Source organism: Benincasa hispida, chromosome 9, assembly GCF_027475165.1.
Source record: "Benincasa hispida cultivar pf3 chromosome 9, pf3_genome.v1.1, whole genome shotgun sequence".
In the NCBI taxonomy this organism is placed as follows: Eukaryota; Viridiplantae; Streptophyta; class Magnoliopsida; order Cucurbitales; family Cucurbitaceae; genus Benincasa; species Benincasa hispida.
In genome coordinates, this window is record NC_143486.1 from 4719912 (window position 1) to 4732915 (window position 13004).

A 13004-nucleotide genomic window follows, 5' to 3' on the forward strand; every position below is an offset into this window, starting at 1 on the left:
AACATGAACATTTACAATCAAACATAACATTTATGCATCAAAGACTAAATTACAACATGCTTCTTAAATGAACAAACAAAGGATCGAGTACAATACCTTTGAAGAATCCTTTTCTTTTAGTATTTCCCTCGATCGAACACCAATGCATCCAACAACACAAACGCAACGATCAAACCAACAAATAACACTACCTGGAAAAACCTCGATCACAATCGAGTAAAACTCGATCCTCGATCCTCGACCCTCGAACGAAATTCAACACTACCACAATACTACTTTGGTATTCTCGGAGTGAGAATCTAGGAGGTGTGGGCTCTATATGGATTTGGGTAGAGGGATAGAGGAACTAAACGATCGAGTATGCCACAGAAGGAATAGGCTTATCATATAGATTTGAGTACTCGATCATTTAGTAACGAGTAACTATCGTATAGTAAACTCGATGACAATTGTTTACTCTCTTGAATATGAAAATGATCACTCGATCCATGTGTTGTATGGAATGAATAATGAAAAACTCTTTTTCTTCTTTATCCATCAGTTGGTCATAAACCATGTATAACCAACCACTAAGTCGATTATTGGAGAAAAAACTAAAATCAATTATCTCATAATTAATTTATTATAAATAAATATAATAACTAATTTATCATATTATATTTATAACCTATAGTTTTAATATTACATCATATGCAACATATAAACTATAATTCTTTTTCTCCTTTATGGCATTTAATATAAATCATATTTATATTAATTCCTCCAATCAAATAATATATCAAATACATTATATCAATTATATCACATATAATTGAATTAATTTAATTATATCATATATATAATCAAATTCCCTTTTGTTAATTTGAGCACTTCAAACTAACCCAACAACTTATTCTCAACATGAATCCATTGAGCTACCAAAGGGACCTTATAGACTTGTAGCTTGAAGCTCTAATGGTACATGAATAACTTACTAAACTCTTTAATCACAATATCCACCATCTGTTAACTGCCAGGCACCCCACTAAAGATTGACAGCTACACTCTTCGCACTACAAATATATTTCTGTGTCCATCAGATATAACCAATCAATAGTACGATGACCCTTCATAAATCAATTGTAAATATAGTTGGGCCAATTTGTTTTTTTGCCCCTATAGTCACATCTAACTTCTTAAGTACCACTGATTTCTTTAATGAACAATATATCATAGTCCTACTATGACTAAACCTTTTTTGGGCTAAGAGAAGGTATGGCGCCACATTGTTCAAACTCTGGAATCAGCCTTTAAGGGAGCAATTTATCTACTTACCCCTGCTTCGGGGAAGAAGTGAATTCCGTCTTGTGTAGTTGAGTTCTCAGCTCTCCAATCAGACGAATCCCCAAAGTGGTAGGTTTGAGTCGGCAATCTGGCCACTCGCATCCATGCAAATAAAAGAACCGCTGTCATAGGCAGGAGTTCACAACTCACTCAGGATTAAGGTCATGTTACTATGGTCATCCTAGTGAAATGAAAGTCTCTGTCATGAACGACATTATATAACGAAACTAAACATTTCATGGTTCGGTCTTATACAAACTCCTTTATATAGAGCGTCCCCGCTCGCATGTCTAATAAACGAATGATCAGATCAGACAAGTTGTAGCACTTTACAACATTTGTAACACCTACAAAGCGGACCACAGTCATAGTGTCACCAGGATATGGTTTCCCTCCTTTATCCATATACTACAGACCATTTAGGTTATCACTTAAAGCACGATCCACTTGTATGTCTCCACATACATACTTAAGTTACAACGATAACCATGGATCTTAGTTTATTGGTTTGTGGTTAATGATGCAACTAAAATATCTCATATTTCATAGACTAAAGTGAATAAAATATCTTACATTATAAATCACAAAACATTTGTTCATACAGATGTTTACAAACTACAGGACATTACGAGATTTAAGGCATCAACCCCAATATTTATGTCCACTTGATTTGACCATAATTAGTAAGTCGACCATTCACAGGTTGTTCGTAATAACGGTTGGGTCAAATGCTATTTTACCCCTGAAATTACATCTTGCTCCTTAAGTTTCACTGATCCTCTAATGAACAATTGTTTTGTGATCCAATTACTAAACCGAGTCCCTCTTGGGACAATGAAAGGGTGGGCCCCTTGGTTCAAGACCTGGATTCAATACTTAAGAGAACAACCTCTCTACTATCCCTAAATAAGATAGGTGTAAATTCCATCATGCATCTTATGTCCCTAACTATCTACCCGATCTTACCCCCGAAATGGGAGGCTTATTGAGTCGACGCTGTTGAGCCAATCTTCACCTATGCAAATCTAAGGATGATCCCGAATAAATAGGAGTTCATAATTAGCCCAGGATTAAGGTCGAGTTACCTAGGTCATCGATTTGAAGCAGTAGTTTTAAAGAGTAAACAATGTTATAAAGTAAAAGTGACTTATTTCTTGGTCTGATCTTATGCAAACTCATTAAATAGGACGCCCCCGCTCCTCATGTCACTACATGAACGAATCAGGATCACTTCGTTTGTAGCATTTTACAATAAATTGTAACAACTACAAAGTGGGTCGCATCCAATAGTGTTACCAAAATAAGACATCCGGCCTTATTTATATACTATAGATCGTTTTGGCTATTTTCTCAAACTTGATCCATCTTTATGTCTCCACATAAAGTTCAAGTATTCAGTAATAACCATGGATCTTAGTTTATTGGATGTAGTCTTTACGAGTGCAATCTACATCTTCAAAAACAATTTTATTAAATAAATATCAATAACATCTTTATTGATAATAGAAAATGTTTAACATTATAATCTACGAGTTTTAGGATATACAGCCCAACATATACTATATAACATATAACCTATAATTTGAATACTCTCCATCATTTATGACATTTAATATAAATCAAATTTATATTAAATATAATTATATGAATCAAACCTATATAATTAGTATTTGAATCGTATTCAAATATTTGATTCCTCTCAAAGTAAACTTTATATTATAATGTATAGAATACATTATATATATTATATCACATATAATTAACTTAAATTAATTATATCATATATATAATTAATCCCTCCATTAATTTGAAAAATTCAAATTAATCCAAAATTAATTCTCAATAATCTCAGTTGAGTTACAGAAGGGATCTTATGGACCTGTATATTGAAGCTCCAATGGTACCTGAATAATTAATTAAACTTTTTTAATTACATTACTCAACATCAATTAACTGCTAATCACTCCATTAAATACCGACAACTACACTCTTCGCACTACAGATATATTTCTGTGTCCATTGGATATAACCAGTTAACAATGTGATGACCCTTCACAAATTGCTCGTAAGTACAACTAGGACCAAAATTATCATTTTGCCCCTATAGTTACATCTAACTCCTTAAGTACCACTGATCTCTCTAATGAATAATAAGTCATAGTCTAACTATGACCAAACCCCTCTTGGATCAATAAAGAGTGTGGTACCACATTGCTCAAGCCCCAAAAGCAACTCTTAAGGGAGCAATTTATCAACTTACCCCGACATTAGGGAAAGAGTGAATTTTGTCTTGTGTAGTTGTGTTCCCAACTCCCTAATCAAACGAATCCCCAAAATGGTAGGCATATTGAGTTGGTGATCTGACCACTCTCACCCACAAAATCAAATGACCACTTTCATAACCAAGAGTTCATAACTCACTTAGGGTTCAGGTCATGTCACTTATGGTCATCCTGGTGAAATACAAATCTCTACTATGAATGGCATTATATAATGAGACTATTCATTTCGTGGTCTTGTCTTATACAAACTCTTTGTATAGGACACCCCCGTTCACATATCTCCACATAAATGATTAGGACTATATCATTTGTAGCACTTTACAATACTTTGTAATAAGTATAAAGCGAGTTCACATATCTCCATAGTGTCACCAGGATAAGGTACATAATCTTATCCATCTACAACAGACCATTTAGGTTATCATTTAAATATGATCCACCTGTATGTCTCTACATACATGTTTAAATTACATAAAATAACCTAGGATCTTTGTTTATTGGATTGAGTGTATGCTCATAAAATAACAAATTGTTTATACAGAGTTTACAAACTATGAGAATACAAGAGAAATTTAGGATACCAATCCCAACAACTCTATTAACTACTGAGGTTGAGTTCATACTAGTATCAGAAGCAGTTAAAGAAGCATTTTGGCTACAAGGTTTAATTACTAAGTTAGGCTACATACAAGAATCAGTAGAGATATTATGTGATAACTAGAGTGCAATCCATTTAACTAAATATCAGCAATACCATGACAGAACAAAACATATTAATGTAAAGCTATTATTTGTCAGAGATATTATAGAAAAGGGAATAGTTAACATACAGAAGGTTAAAACAGAAGATACTACAGGTGACTTCTAACCAAAGCCTTACCAAGACCTAAGTTCGATCATTGTCTAAGTCTACTTAAAATGGTAGACTTAAATAAAGGAAAATAATTACCGAATATTGAAGACCTCAAGGTGATTTTGCTTCAAGAGGGAGATTTGTTGAAGACGTGAACCAAAACCTCACCTCCCTCTCAACTCTCTGTCTCTCTAGCCTCTGTTAGATATGAAACATTTTTCGTATTTAATTAAGATCTGAAACATTTTTTACATTTAATTTAGAAAAACATTTTTATTAGATTCTTATAAAAAGGAAAAATGGTTGTTTTAGTTCTGAAGGGTGAGATTTGAGTTTGGCATGATATTTCTCTCTATTAAAAATAATTTAATTATGAGCAAAATTTTTACTCGATTCCAATTCTTTTTCGACATCACGTCTGAGAAAGGTATTGTGTTAACCTTTGGGAGCAACCAACTTCTAGCGATTTAGAACTGAGATCGCACCAATTTTGCTGTCAAGGTAGTGGATCTTCTACGACACAATAATGATTGATATCCGAAATTGATTATAACTAACAATTTGAAAGCAAAAATTAAATAATACCGATCGATTGCACCTCCATCTTCGATCTCCCTCTCCAGATTGAATCAAGAACACTGGAACTATCAACGGATCTCATACCATTCTCATCTTTACAACTGCTCCAAACTAGATTTGGTTGCCAGAAAAGCACTTAATTGGATTCAAAAAGGTTCATCTCATGATCAAGTTTGAATTGGAATCCATATTTGCGATCATCTCAGTCAAGTCAATCAATTTAGAACTTGATGAATCCCAAATCGAGTTCGTGATGGATGTCGATGGAGGAAATGATGCATGACGTTCTTTTTTTAGGAGAAAGCCATCTCTTTGGATGTCGATGAGGTACTTCGAATCTGAAATCATCGATCAGCTTGGATTTAATGAATGAAGAGGTACAAAATTAAGAGGTCAATTTATCTTTTTAGCATATAAGCATAATTGGATTGTTAGCTTGCTTTGTTCTTTATGAATGAATTGTGTTGGGAAAAAATATTGAGTGATATTATACTATGATTCTTCTTTTGAGATTAATAAAGGATGATAAAAAATGAAGAGAGATATAATTTAAGGAACTTGGAGAGACAACTCAACATATATAATTTCCACTTTGTGATGAACAAATTAGTGATTAATTTATGTTGACTATGTTATTGTGATATAATTTTTGGAATAAATGGGTCTTGCATGATATTGAACTTTGTGGTTAACTATCATCGTCAATTTGGATGATGATGCTAGTGACCTTTTTCTTGACTCGATTAAGTTTAATTTATGTTGAAGATATTTTGATGGGTTAAAAATTGAGTTCAACGTGATAGAGACTTCTTGAACTCTATTTAGGCAATTTTGTCATACAATTACAATAACCAAAGAATTTATTTTTTCTTATATGACCAATTGTCTACAAGCCTCCTGAAAAGTCCAAACCATAATGCTCAAAGGAGAGCTCCTAAATACAAGGAAAGAATTATAATAATCTTTCTAATAATTAATTCACCATTAGTTTTGAGAAAAGGCCAACGGTACATTAGTTGTAAAATGTACTAGGGACTATTTTCTCAAAAAGAAGGATATATAAAGTAGAGAAATATGCTCATGGTGAGAGCTATTACGTAAGGAAAATTGTGAGGTTTTCCTATGTGTAATATTCAAACAAGGAAAGTAACATTTGCAATACTAGATATTATAGCCATTGGAAATTTGGTAAGAAATTATGCATCATTCCATGGTTTGAGGTGTTGATTGTTGATCTGCAATCTCTTTGTTGAACTGTTGGGTTAAGTTTTCTCTTGATTGATGAGGTTGATGTGGCATATGCTGATGTAGTTAGCTCACATATTGGTGGTTTTTCCGATTGTTCTACAAATTTAATTTTTACATTTGGTATGAAAATTTAGCAATTTTATTTTATAACATGATATTCAATATAAATTTAATGGTACATATTTGAATATTTCATGAGTAGTAAACTATATTATCTTAAATAAGATGCTATTGTGATCTACTTGAGCATGATTTATGTCATAAATTATATGTATGGCCATTAATTAACTCTATAAAGTATTATTGTTACTTTTAAATTAAGTTTGGCACTATACATTCTTTTGACCATCATCTAACTTGCTTGTAGTATGAATATATGTAAAATCCATCATTTTATGTGGAAGCTTGTAGAATTCTGATGGTAGTTGAGACATTGTCTAGCTATAAAATGTGTAATATTTTATAATTTTTTTTTTCAATATCTTGATGGGTATATAAGTGAGGATAGTTATCTTCATTGGTATGAAGCCTTTTAAGGTGGAACCAAAATCAAAGTCATGAGGGCTTATGACCAAAGTAGACAATATCATACCACTGTGGAGATATTTGGAGGATTGTTGTCCCTAACAAGTGGTATTAAAGCCATGTCCCTAGTTTATGAGTAAACATGTAGTGGAGCCTCAAAATTATGTCGTGGTATGATCTATAGTTGAACTCTGTCAGATAGGCAGCGTGCCTTAATGAAGAGGAGTTAGCCTAGACAAGAGTTAAGCGGATGAATGACTATTTGAGGGAAGGCTCGATGGTCCTTTGTTCGAAGGGAGGAATGTTGGGAATGCGACCAAAAGTCCCACATTTATTAGATAAGGAGAGGATCATCAAATTTATTTGATAAGTAGATGATCATGGGTAATATAGAATTTCAATTAATTAAAAGTATGCATGTCTAGGATCTTAAAAAGAGAAAATGAAGATAGTTGATTTATGGTTGTTGATTTAGAATCTTTTGAAGAGACATTATGAATTAAACATGGATCTTCAATTTCTGAAAGGAAACAAACCAGTTAGGTTCAAATGAATCTTCAAATATTTTTATGCATATTCTCATATGACTAAAATATTTGAAATAGCCATTATAAACCCTTAATAGGATCTGTATATACATTGCATGGATGTAAAGAAGTATTTACTCAAGTTGTTTGAATTGATTATGTGAATATATGTTAATATCATTTGATACATGTGTTTATTCAAATTTATTTGAGCTGATTGTATGATTATCCATTTCTATGTTGATGGTATATTGATCTTTGATACAAACATATATGTAAGTAACAATATAAAATTATTTATGTCCTCACAATTTGAAATGAAATATTTAGGTGAAGATGGTGTGACACTTGGTGTTAAGATGAGGAAAACTGAAAATGGATTTTATTTATATTGATCACACATTGAAAAATGAGATTTGATTGATTTAATGATTCTCCTATCAGAACACCTTATGATGCTAGTATGAATCTTAAGAAAAATAAGGAAGATAGTGTTTCTCGATCTGAATATGCAAAGATTATAGGAAGTGTTATGTTTTTATGAACTATAATAGACCTATGATTAAAGATTGATTTTTCTTCGTTGTTTATTAAGGTATCTTGATGGTACAATAGATTATGTTTGCATTCTAATATTTTCCTACCATACTAGAAGGGTAGTGTATACATACTGGGTAACTAAACCGACGAAATAAGCTTTACTAGTGGATGTGTTCTTATTAGGTAGAGGAGTTATTTCATGGAAGTTTGCAAAACAAACTTGTATAGCAAAGTTCACCATGGAGTCTGAATTTATTACTCTAGAGTTAGCAGGACAAGAGACTGGGTGTCTTAGAATCCTACTGGGAGATGCACCATTGTGGAGGGCATCAGTATGAGTGGCTTAGAAGTCTACTGGGAGATGTACCATTGTGGGTGGACATTAGTACTAGTCTCTTTGCACTGTGATTCACGAGCTGCCATATGAATTGTCAAGAATAATGTGTATGATGGCAAGAGAGGTATATATGCCTTAGGCATGAAGCTGTGGAACAATTACTGAAATGAGGATTATTTCACTGTAAGGTTTAAGAGGAATTGTGCAGATCCTCTCACTAAAGGCCTAACAACAAGAGTAATTCTAGAATTTTCAACAAGTATGAGACTCAAACCATTATAGTGGTCGATAGCCCTTTATCTAGGTGGTCTATTGCGACAGACTTGATAGTCCATAGCTCTTCATTTGGGTGGTTCTCGTACGGACTTGATGGACAGAACTAAAACCTTTAAAATTTCCATAGCCCTTCCTTTGGGTGGTCCTGGTATGGACTTAATGGATAATTGTAAAGTCGTCATAGCTCAGTATTTGAGTGGTTTGTCTTTGACAGACTTGATGAAGTTAGTCCTAGTATAGACTAGATATGAAGTCTTCATAGCTTAGTTTTTAATGGTTTATTGCGATAGATTTGATGAAGCAATTAACGTGATTGTGAAAGTGTGGTCGCCTGCTATGGAAAAGTTTAAGAGTCTTTTTCTAGAGCTTTCACATTGACCTGATGTTCTATGTGTATGGCCTTAAATAACACGCTTTTATTGCGGAATCGATGGAAATTTAAGGAGTAAAACGTGTTGGGGGGTGTCAATCATAGTTATTGAAAGTTCAAGAGGTAACTCACTTTCTTTAATCAAGTTGTTGCCCTACTTCACTATGCATCCATTCAAATCGAAAGATATTGATATTTAAGTTTATTCTTCTATATTTGCTCAAATAAATTATTTATTGTTTTTAATTTGTTAGTCATTCGTAGGGGATTGTTGCAAATGACTAGTCAATTAGTCATTTGCTGGAATAACTTGTCATAAAATTAGCCAAAGATTTCTAAATGTATTTGCATATTTAATTTAAATTTGAAAACAGTTTTCTGTATTTCATTTAGATATGAAATATTTTCCTATTTAATTTAGATATGAAAAGTTTTTGTATTTAATTAAGATCTGAAATGTTCTCCACATTTAATTTAGAAAAACGGTTTTGTTGGATTCTTATAAAAAGGAAAAATAGTTGTTTTAGTTTTCAAGGGTGAGATTTGAGTTTGGCATGATATTTATCTCTATTAAAAATGATTTAATTTTGAGCAAAGTTTTCACTCAATTTCAATCATTCTTCGACGAGTGCATGTCTGAAAAAGGTGTTGTGTTAACCTTGGGGAATAACCGGCTTCTGGCGATTTAGCATCAAAGTTGCGCCGATTTTGCTTTCAAGATAGTGGATCTTTCACCACACAATAATGATTGAGATTTAGAATTGACAACGATTAACATTTAGAGTGAGTGGTCTTCCATCTAAATTCTCACTTATGGGGATAGAAGGATCGAGGTAAAGAGCTGGATATTATTTAAAAACAAAAAATAAAAAATCGAAGAATAATGACAACTTGCTTTGTACACATTAAGAAGAAAAAATTATTTACTAGTGAATAAAATCGTCACATCAATAATTTTGTAGATGAAAGAAGGATACTCATCGACTTTTTTTTTTAATCATTATGGAAATAGAACGAAGCAAAATATATAATTTTTTCTCAAATATTATTTGAGCAATATCTGAATGTAACCTATGATACATCTAAGTCTTATACTCCCTTTTATCTAAATTATCGCATTCATTTTTAAACAATATGTAGGTGCAATATGGTCTACACAATAGATAGATGCATGCCACTTGACCCAAGTCTTTTCCCTATTACTTTCAATAATATTTCATTCTAGGCACAACACAAGACAAGTTGCAAGTTTTCGAATATAAATATTCTATGGGCCCACAATGGGCCATCGTGGGCCCAACACCACACATGGTGGATTGGATAACATCGGATCTCTTCAGGCCCAAAGAACTATGCATTTTTTTTTTCTTCTCCCTTATTTCCATATCATCGCAAATTTTAATAAAAATAATTGAAGGGTTAAAAATCATTTTTAGTCCCTATATTTTAATTTCTAAAACTTTAATTTTATAATAGTCCCTGAACTTTACTATGTAATAATTTAGTCCCTGAACTTTAATTTTAATTTTAATTTCTTCTCCCAATTTATTTACTATGTAATATTTTAAAATTTATAATAATTTAGTTTCTATTATAGAAATTAATGTTAAGATTTAATGAGATTCTTATAAATAAATTGGTAAACTAATTAGAAACTCAATATTTTTATAAAATACAATATCTATATCATAAAATAATAAAAATTGACATCTATTTTAATGAACGTTAGGGATTAATTATTATGAATTTAAAAATATAAAGACTAAGTTATAAAATGCTAAAATTTAGAGATTAAATTATTACTTTCACAAAAGTTATATATATATATATATAACCTAACCAAAAAAAATAAATATATAATATATAATATTATGGGGAAAGGGCAACTTGATTCGTGGACTCTATTTAAAAGGAAACAACTCAAGGTAGGTTAGTTAGAGCCACGTCAGTGCGTGTTGTTGTTAAAAGAAAGCAAGTGGCACAAGTGGTTATATCAAAATAGCGTCTCATTCAAAATAATCAGCAACTTTTTCCAATTTGTCGACTTTGCCCCTTCCAAGTGGGACCCACAAAACGACTCTGATTTTAGTTTTTTGTTCACATATTGTAATTTAAGTTTGGTATAAATTACAAATCTAAAATTTTTTTGTTACAAATTCATTCACATTCAAGTCTTAGAACATGTTTCATTAGAAGGAAAAAAAAAACATGATTGGAAGTAGTTAGCTCAAAAACAAGTTTTTGATAATTGAAATATATTTAATATTTGATTTTATGCTTGAAGTGTAAAATTCATACTATCACAATATATTTGAAATATTGAAAAAATCATATTTTCAAAAAAAATTAAAATAAAAAAACAAATTTAATAATTAAAATTACTCTCAAATGTGTCAGTAAATTTATGTTTGAGAGTGATTTTGTCATATTCACAATCACTATAAAACATACATTTAACTATTTCAGATTAATTTAATAAGTTTATATTTTTAAATGCAATTTTAATATAATCATAGTTATTTTTCAATGATTAAAAACATGTTTCGTATTAAAAAATGATAAAGGTGATTTTAACTATTTTATAATCATTTTACATCATGCGCTAACTAATTACATTATGTACAATAACAACGTTGTTTTTCAATTTAAAAAAATCATGTAAATTCTTTTTAAAATAATTTTTACTATGAATTTCGTTAATTAAACATTTGAAACTTATTTTCGAAGGGAAGAAAATCTTTACTTAGATTTTGAAAATACGAGTAGGAGATGGATGGCATAGAGGGGATATTTATAAACTTAATTTTTATAAATAAAACATAATAACAATAAAGCAAATTATTATAGTGAGGAAAAAAAAAAAAAAGCAAAATCTAAAATCAAGTGGACAGCAAATGCAACCATAATTTATAATATTGAATTGGTCCATTAAGCACATGATTTAAAAAGAAATACGTTAATTATCTACCCCGTAAATATTTATTCGATTATGATAATTTAATACCACTTGATTTTATTTATGTATTAGGATATGGATGAATAAACTTGAAGTCATAAGCGTGTGTGTGTTGCTGCTACATATGATTTTGACTTTGGGATATTTTGAATTTATAGTTCTAGTTGGTTTGAACTTTGAACCATATTGGTTCTTTATTATTTTAAAAAACAATCATTCAAAACAAGAAAGATATTTTGTAATTTTGTAATTTATGGATAGCTCAAAAAAAAAAAAAATATTAAAAAAATAATTTTTATTAAACACTCGAAATAAAATTAGATTAAAATGCACTTCAATGGCAAGTATTTATATTTCTTTCAATACAGTTTGATTTTTCAATTAGTAGTACTTCTAGAGTCCACTTCTTCCCCATACTACGAGGGAAAGAGAAAATGTAAAGACTACCATTAAAGCAGCCCAAGCGAGACTTACCAACATCCCGTATGAAACTTAATAGTATACCGCTTCTACGAATAGCTCTTAATGCTGCATCTCTTCCGAGACCAGGGCCCTTTATCATAACTTCGGCTCGTTGCATACCTTGATCCACTACTGCCCCCCCGGACCGCCCGGATCCCACGAGTGAATAGAAAGTTGGATCTACATTGGATCTCACCTGAATCGCCCCATCTATCCTCCTGAGGAGAAGTTTGGTTTCAAACCCCGGTTCAAACAGGAGAAGTACGCCATGCTAATGTGCCTTGGATGATCCACATCTCAGGGTCAGGCGCTGATGAGCACATTGAACTATCCATGTGGCTGAGAGCCCTCACAGCCCAGGCACAACGACGCAATTATCAGGGGCGCGCTCTACCACTGAGCTAATAGCCCGTCGTGCGGGCCCCAACTTATTTTTTAAACATAAATATATTCTAAATTAAATAAAATAAAAATAGCAATTTGTAAGGTGGGTCCCATTTCATTTTTATTTCATTTTATATTTTTTTTAAAGTCCATTTACTTATCCATTTGTTTACTAATTTTTTAAAAAATAAAATAGTTGAGTTATTATCAAATTCTCAAACCACGATAACAAGTTTCGTAATACTATATAGATTGATTTTAAAAAATAATTGTAAAAATTAAATAATAAAGCAAAATTTTAGAGGTGAAATGATTATTTGTAAGTTTAATTTTTAAAAACTT